This window comes from Ictidomys tridecemlineatus, chromosome 8 (genome assembly GCF_052094955.1).
Source record: "Ictidomys tridecemlineatus isolate mIctTri1 chromosome 8, mIctTri1.hap1, whole genome shotgun sequence".
Taxonomy (NCBI): domain Eukaryota; kingdom Metazoa; phylum Chordata; class Mammalia; order Rodentia; family Sciuridae; genus Ictidomys; species Ictidomys tridecemlineatus.
In genome coordinates this window covers 146,024,568-146,033,399 of record NC_135484.1, presented here as the reverse complement: position 1 = coordinate 146,033,399, position 8,832 = coordinate 146,024,568, and the positions used below count along the sequence as shown (strand labels likewise).

Here is an 8,832-nt window from a genome sequence, read left to right as displayed (position 1 = left end):
CCAGAGTTCTCCTTACACACACACAGTTATAACAATTAAGCAAAGCAACTGTGCCTTGGGGTATCAGAGCCCCGTAGAAGGTGCAAACGAGTCCCAAGGCAGGCTGCGGAGTCAGGCAGGGGGCACCTCTGCTGGTTTTCCTTTCCAAAATCATCACGGTTCCAAGATCCCCTCTGTGCTCGCCAGGAAAGGGCCGCCCCCCGTGACGGGTTGTTGCCAGCAGGGGCCGCACATGGCTCCCCAAGTAGCCATCAGGGTGACCTCCCAAAGCCACAGAACAGTCCCATCCATTGAGTAGTAATGGGGCTCAGACCTCTGTGGTTCACATGTACTTCAATAAAAATGACAGCCCACTCTTGGAAAGCACAAGGAAAGCTTGGTCTTTTTAAGGGCCTTAAACTATTTAATTGGTTCAATAACATCTGTCCCTGAACTTTAGACCATTACCCTGCAAGTCATAGAAGGGACACAGGCTCTCACCCCGGCCCAAAGGTGACATCGCTCACACTGCTCTAAGTAGGTCCTTCAACTGTGCTCCAGCCAGACTCCCTGGTTTGTCCTTAACATTGAACCTCTTATCTGAGACACTAACATTGTCGTGAGTCGTTTTAATCAAAATGCCAATCACCATGGAATACCACACGAAAGAGGTTCTCCTACAATCAACCTTTTTCCTTGCCCTAAAAACAAACATGAGTTAATTTGGTGGTTGTCCTCATGCCAACAATGCCCGACCCTGCTTCAGCCCTACTCAAGTAGGAAGAAAGGGGAACGTGACACCATATTCCACAGTGAAAGTTGTCAGAATCAAAATGGAGTCACTGTTGTCAAGCACTGACCAGAAATAATGATAAATAAAGCCTGAGTGTTGTGAAGGAGGGGACCTCATGCATGTACATCTGATAAAAAGAGGTAGTCACCCAAGATTCTGCAGGACCACAACCCTGCACAGAGGCCACCCCAACTTACCCAAGACCTCTGCAAGGACGCTGCCCCACCAGGCTCCTCAGCCTTACCCTGACGTCACGGATGGGTCTTCGAAATAGCTCATGTGACCCTCATTTTGCTTTTGAAAATGGCCCTCTGCCCAGGCTCCTTGGTACACGCAGGGTTTACGGTGTCTTCCATTGCAACCCTGTCAGTACCAGATGAACTCACCCATCTTTCTCCATATGTTATCTACGTGAGCAACCCCAAACCTGAATTCCTTGGCAAACGGCAAGGCAGTCTGCAGCTTAGAAATCACCCGAGGGATCATTAGTTCATTGCACTCTTTTAATGGAATTGAAAATAAGGTAAAATTTCTATTATTTTACAGATGAGAAAAATGAAGTCAGACCAAGGGAGTTAGCAAATCTGAGAATACTTGCCTTAAGCGCCCCGGGCAAGGGATGCCCATGATAAATAAGTTCATCTGCCATCTAAAAACCCTAGAAGATTCCGGGATTAGAGGCTCCAAGTGTCACTAAAGGGAGGCAGGACACTGAACACAAAAAGACATCATGAAAGAGGCAGGAAGCTCCCTGTTGCACTTGCTCAGCCAGGAGACTGATCCCTGTGCCCAGCCAAGAGAAGCAGGGATTTTACCTGGAGATGCAGTGGGCCAGAGCAGCTCTAAAATAGAGAGCCCCAGGCAGGAGGGAGTGCAGGGGCTTGGCACCAGGAGACAGGAGGACAGTAGAGGGTCCTGTGCTGGACGCAAGGGCCACTCCACCACCCTGCTCACAGCCCCACCCTCAGGCAGGAGGCGGAGCAGGACAGGAGGCAGGTGCCAGCAGACACCAGGAGGCTGACGCCCCTGCAGGGAGCCCTGCACACAGTGGAGTATTCAGAGCCCAGGTGGGGCTTTGTGCCTGGCCTTGAATGTCAGCGGGTTCTACAGAAGGTCAAGGTCACATCAGCATGGAAAAGGGCCGCTCTGGCAGCAGAGGGAGCTCTAGATGGTGGAGGAGGTAAACCTGGGAACATCAGATTGGCTACAGGCCATGAGGTCACCTCCCAGGGAAGGTGGATAGGAGGAGGAAGAGCAGGTTTGAGAAGGGAAGGGACACGCAGGAAAAGTCCAAACCAAAAACCAGAGTGAGGGTCTCACTGACCTCCCGTTCCAGAGGGTCCGACTCCAAGCTCCCAGCACCACCCCTGCAGCCTTGCCAGGTAACAGACCCAGAAAGCCCCGAGCAATGGAACGTGGAGGAGCGCTACCAGCTGAGCACAGTGGTCGCTGGGTGCTTCCAGCCTCTTGCCCACCTCTTGCCCACCTCTTGCCCGGAACTGACATTTCCTTGTGGGTCAGATGGACTTGATAGGAAATCCTCGGGTGAGCAGTGGAGCCGTGGAATAGAGGTCATTTTGCAATGATGAAATGGCTCGCTTCTCTGGAAGCACCAGAAGTCGCTGGGCCACATCTTTAAAGGGCACCTGTTACAATTGTACTTGTATCAGCTGTCCCCAGGCACGCCCCCCCCCCCCGCCCCCGCAGTGATGATTTGCATGTGGGAAGTGCTTTGGGGCACAGGACAGTGGGAGCAGAGGCCAAGGCTCCTCTGCAAATCCCATCAAGAAGGACCAGGCGTCCAAACTAAACTCACACGTCTACCACAGCCCTGGGGTGCCCTCCCTGGGCCTGGCCATTCTTGGGTGGGATACACAGAGCCACACTGTCCCCCGAGCAAACTGATTCCCCTTCACCCCTATTAGCTGGCACTGGCTTTGGTTCAGCTACGACTTGTCCCCACAGTTCTGTGCTGGACGCTTGGACCCCAGAGTGATGGTACTGAGAGATGGTGGATCCGTGAAGGGGTGAGACCCCATTGGGGTGACTGTCACTGAGCACACCACTCTCAGAGGGATTAACACCACCTTGTGGGAGTGGCTTAGTGTGATGGTTGGGATCTGAAAAGTCCCCCAAAGACCAGTTGCTGAAGGCTTGGTCCCCAGCCTGCGGTGGCACTGGGAGGAGGTGGAACCTTTAGAAGGCAGGTGGGAGGAAGGATGAGACGTGCCCATGACACACTGGCATCTTCCTCTCTGCCTTTGCTGCCTGGCCACCACGAGAAGACCAGCATCATGCCACCACCCTCCCACCACCGTACGCCCCTCAGCACAGGCCCAGAGGCAACAAGCCAACCAACCAGGGACTGGAACCTCTGAAACCCTGGGCCAGAGTAACTCTTTCCTCCGTGTTGCTTATCTTGGGTATTTTGTCACAGCTACGGCAAGTTGACTAACAGTTAGGTCTTGTGGGACTTGGCTTAGCTGTCATGAGAGCAAGTTGTTATAATGTAAGTTTGGCTTTTGCAACTCTCTCTCTTGCTTCCTCTGTCACCATGTGACCCCTCGGTCACAGGTGATCCTGCCGTGTGAGACTCTCCACCATGCCTTTTCACCAGAAGCTGAGGCCAGCACCACGTTCTTGGACCTCCGAACTCTGAGCTACATGAACCTCTTTTGTTACCAGGGATCCAGTCTCAGATATTTTGTTATAGTGGCACAGAGTGGACTGAGACAGCATTCCAGATGGCTGCAGCTCTGATGAAGCAAATGACAAAATAGGAATGTCATCCTGGGCTTTCGTAGTTCTGAACTAGAAGAACAGTGAAAACAAATGGTTTTCAGTTCGCAGACTGGAAGTAAATGCAGCTAGATATTTAGTCAATCCAAACAGCAGCCCAAGCCCTGATTCATGCAGCCCCTAAAGAGGACTAAGGGTGGAGGAAAGTAATCCCCTGAGGGGACTAAACAGAAGAAACCTCCAGCAACTCAGTCCCCAAGGTCAATGGTATCTTTGTGCAATATCTTAAAAACCAAAATGAATGTTTAAAAAAATGATAAATACTTTACATAAAGAAATAAGTGTCCTACTAATTCAGACCAGGACGAGAAGCAAAAGGGAAAATCAGTAATTGGGGGATTTTCCTTTAAAATTATGGGATTTTGCTTTTTGTGGATTTTTTTTACTCTCTCTCTCTCTCTCAAATTAAAAAAAAATGACATTAAACATTTCTCCATGAGTACTGTTAGGATACCTCCTTACATCTTGTACCAGAAGACAAGAGCTTGCCTCACCCAGAGAATCCTTCTAGGGAAAAATTCAGACTATTTTGCTCAGACCCCCCCACCCCAGCACGCACGTGCGCATGCACACACACACACACACACACACACACACACACACACACACACATATGTACCTGCACACAAAAAGGCACGGAGAAATTAAAATGTATTCTGGAAATTTAAGCACACATGTCGTTCATTCACAGAGGCTATTGAGGGCCATCCTGAAACAACTTTTCTCATTTATCTTTTCAATGCTGTTCACCTTTAAATACACACCTGAGTTGGTGTTGGTATCAGAGCTGTGCACCTGGGTTGTGCTCACACACAGAAAGGAGGAAAATCAATTTCAATCCCCGAAGGACAGAATTGCTGGTGCAGAAGGTCACTGAATGCAGACACGTGCTCAGTGGGCTTGGAACCAGACCCTTGTCCTCAGTGCTCCACTGCGTGGGCAGCGAGGGGAGGGGCGGCCCCCAGACCTGCTGCCACCAGGGAGGAGAATGATGTCGCTCGTAGGAGCCACAGGATCAACATGCCAAACAAGCCCCGGCCCAGGCAAACACACGCATGTGCGCCGTGGAGTCACGGACTTATGTTTGCACCTAAGGCTCTGGAGAAATTGGCCAAGACTGGCTCCAACCAACTGAAAAGATGACTGCTGTAATTCTCTCAAGGTCACTTGTCAGACCGGGTTAGCCGCTCCCCAAGGGCTCGCTGCACAGATCAGCCTGACCAAAGAGACATAACTCACAGCTCACGTGCTCGCTCTCTCTCTCTCTCTCTCTTTCTCAAAACTCCCCAGCCTGGCTGCCATTTTGCTCGTGCCCTTCCCTGCCAAGGACATCTGGTTCAGGCCATCCGCGATCTATGGCACATACAGGTTGAGGACAGAGTCTGTGGCCCCCGGAGCCCTAGGTCCTTCCAGACTGGTGCTGCTTTTGTCACCTCAGAAATTACTGTGGATACTTGATTGGAAGCCACATCCACAGTGAGGAGGTCTGAGGTTGGAGGGGCCGCCCAGCTCACTGCAGCAGGCCACTGGGGGAGGAGCGGGGTCTGGGGGAAGGAGACAGTGCGGGGAAATCAAACAGATCTGCAGTCTGGATCCTGGCTCCGCGCATTTGCTCGGGGACCCTGGGACCTTCTCTAACCTCTCGGAGGTCCAGTTACCTGATCTATAAAGAGGGGAAGCTAATGGATGTAAAGTGGCTGGCACGAAGCCCTGTCCTCCCGAGTCTGCATCCCGCCTTCCCGAGCAAAGAGCAGCGACCCCGCGCCTCTTTTCTCCCCTTCTCTTAATGGATCCATTTTCTGTGCCCAGAACCTTGGGCTTCTTTTGCTTCCTGTCACCATATTTGAGGTTTGACCCAACCATCTCTTTACCAAGCATCTGACATTGGGAGTGGTAGGATTTTCACGAAAAAAAAAACAGAAGCCAGAGGAAAGCATCTGTCCCCAGCCAGGGCCATGGTCCTCCAGGAGGCAGGGATGGGAAAGAGGATCAAAATGTCCCCTCCTCACTTCTCCTGTCCTCCATGGACCCCACCTTATTGAGGGGCAGACGAGGCAGGACACTGAAGACGGCAGGAAACAGTTTTATTTGGCTGCAGACAGGCTCAGAGGGCACAGCTTTTGCTGTAATCAATTAATCCCCTGAACCCCGAGTTCAGGGAGTTTCAGAGTTTTATACCCAGCATGGAAGGGGGGGGCTCAGAGTTCACAGTCTGCAGAAGTTCACATAAAATCAGCTTTTTTTTTCACTGTTCTGGACAAGTTAACTCTTCAAGGACAACACCTGAGAAGGGGAGAGCTTCTTCTCCCCTTTCTTTCCTCCCCTGCCAGCTGTTACCACGGAGCCCATTTGTAACTTATCTTAGAAATGTAGACATCTCCGTGAAGCCCAGCTCAAGGCCAGAGGCCTTGTCTGCACATTTCTACAAACTTCTATACTGGATACACGTTTGTGAAAAACTAGTAAGGGGTGTCCAGCACCTGGAGTGCTGATTTCTTCCTGGCCAGTGGCCAAGTAAACAGGGAAACAGGAAAACAGGGAGTTTATCTACACTGACCTCTTTTGTAGAGACTCTTTTGCCGACAGTCCTAAAATCAGCCATGGTGAGGGTTTCTGGAGAAGCCAGTTAAGATTTTCTGTGAAGAAAGGGGGTGCCACTACACCCCACTCCCAAAGCTGGCCTCAAGGGCCACATCCCTGCTATTCTGAGCTAAATCATGGGAAGGTCCTGCAGGAAATGCTGTCTAAACCTGAAGGACGCTGCAGGACATTGGGTCCTACAACTTCCCAAGAAAGGTCATAGGAGCCCAAGGGAATGTTGACATGACCCGGAGCCGGGGCCACCAGGAGCTCTAGTGTACCTTTAGCAAAAAGTCCAGGACACATTTGCAGTGGGAAAGGAATGTGGGGAATCTAAGATGCAAGACTGCCAACCCCAACAGCCCTCTGTCAACCAACATGTGACACATGTGAGAATGAAGGGGACATTCTCCAAGAACAATGGCATTGGCCTGTGAACAGCAGAGCCCTGCAAAGGCAATATGCGGACCCAGTGAACTGTGAGCCTGATCAAACCGGGGGAGGCAGAGGGAGGTGGTTCAAGGCGACAGAGGGACATTCACATGAGCTGCTTGGGTACGGGGTTCATGGCTCTTGGAGACCCAGACAGGAGTTGGCAACCCCCTTGGTGGTGAGGGTGTCCTTGCTGAGCAAGTGTCCTGCAGAGCACCCCGAGCCTCTCGTGTGAATTGTCGCAGTCTTGGTGTTAAAGTCGAACTCTCTTACAGAAATCTGGGCATATGTGTGAGACCTGCAGGGCAGGGGATGTTTATAGAAAAAGAGGGAGTTCACAAAGTCCTTGAGAAGGTGCTTGCCTCAGATAGGAAGGTCTGAGCCCTCCCACTTCATTACTCCCTGGCTCTGGTTTTGTCTGGGCCTGACAACAGCGATTTCATCTGGGCACCCTCCACTTTCGTACATCCTAGGAGAGATTGTTAAGGACTGAATCTGAAGGGCCAAGCCCTTCCCGGGATTAGGAGTCTTGGAGATGAGAGATAAGGCGCCCCCTCCCCAGCTGTGTGTAGTGACAGATGGCACAGCTGGATCCTACCATGGCTTTGGGCTCTTGTGGGAGAGATGTTCCTGAATGAAGCACTAGGGTAGCAGAAAGTGCCCCAGTTCTAGGATGAGAGAAATCAGCTTCTTACCGAGAGAGCTTTTACTGGCAATAGAGGTCTCTCCAGCCCTCACGGGCCCAGCAGCAGCAGGGGTAGAAATGAGTCACCTCTTGCAGTCAAAGCAGGAGCCGGTGGCTACATCAGCCCTGGGGGTAGCCCAGCAGAGAGCGGCAGTGTCTGTCCAAGCAGAAAACACAGCCGCTTCTGAACCCATGCGGTGTTGAGCTTGCTCGGGGAACACCAGCCTTATTTCAAGGAAGAACACAACGTCTAAGGTATTTTTATCAAAACTGTTGCTCATGGCCTGGGTCACGGAGACCTGGGAAAAGTTATGCTCAAAACTTGTTTAAAAAGAAAATACAGAAAGAAGAGCCATTTGGTGGAGATCATTTGAGTTTGGGTAAATTGGAGGTGATACTTAATTGGGGTTCAGAGACTACTTTCAAACAAGGTGAGGTTGCCGATTTCCTCCTCGTGGTCCAGCATTTGGCCTAGTCTGTCGGAAGCAGCTTCTGCGCCCTTTCTTTACACAGCGGAGTCCATGGACAGCTTGACCCTCTTCTCTGGCTCCTCATTTCCGGGACGTGAACCCCGCCTCGGGGAGAGCAAAGGCAGGGAAGGAAACCGCCCCACTGCTGCTGCTGGCGCACTCTGGACAAGCGCAGGTTCTCGCTCCCAGCCCTGGGAGAGCCCAGACAAGGAGGAAAGGACGCTCCTGGGAGGGGGGCTTGTGGAAGCAGTGGAGACAGAAGCGCCTTCCCCTTACCCACAGCCCAAAGGCAGGCCCAGCCAGGCAGCACCTCTCACCTGGGGCATCTGCACCAGCCTTGCCCTCTGCCCCCACGCGAGCTTGCCGCTCCCCATCACCCACTCCTGCACCCCCAGAGCAGAAGACAGTGCTGCACACCACTCAGCACATTCTCCAGACTCACCTTTGATGTAAATATCAACCCATTTAGATCTCACCAGCCCGTGAGAATATGACTACATCATTTAGCCAAAGAGTAAACTGAGGCACCCATCAGTCACGTGACTTGCCTGATGGCATCAAATATGAAGGCTAGAGCCTGGTTTCCAATTCACAAGTCTCCGATTCCAAAGGTCATTTTGTTTTCAGGGTTGTTTTTATGTGTCATGTTACCTGGGATTGCTGGCATTTTAAAAGAAGGAGCCTAAAGAGAGAAGACTAAAGGTGAATACAACGGACGAGCACTTGCCCAAATGGCTGCACCCCCACCCCCATGCCAGGTTAATGGTATTCCCAGAGTTTGGATCTTCATTTCTGCAGATTTTTTTTCCTTTTCCTACAGTTAGTCCAGCCTCCGTGACTTCTGGGTGCACACTTGCATTTTCAATTTCATTGTGAGGATAAAGAAATGGAATGCATTCAAGACATTTACACAACTGCAATCCAACATGTTAAAACAGGATTCACAACCCACCATGCAGAAATCACGAGGGCATCCCACCTGCCTGTCTCCATCATCAGTGGGGCCATGTATTAGTACAGCCCAATCCCTCCAGGAAAGCTTCCTTTGGTTATTAAGATGGTGGGATGTGTTTTATAATAATAACTGCATCTGG

The 8,832-nt window shown here is 51.3% G+C and overlaps 1 long non-coding RNA gene across 1 annotated transcript; it reads right to left on the bottom strand.

Annotated features, from left to right (window-relative positions):
* Window positions 1-1,257: 1,257 nt before the first annotated feature.
* LOC144366368 (uncharacterized) lies at window positions 1,258-4,683 on the bottom strand. The gene is made up of 2 exons (XR_013425446.1): window positions 4,336-4,683; window positions 1,258-3,583 (listed from the first exon to the last, which is right to left on the bottom strand). It is a non-coding gene; the product is annotated as an uncharacterized LOC144366368 (long non-coding RNA).
* Between the last annotated feature and the right edge of the window lie 4,149 nt (window positions 4,684-8,832).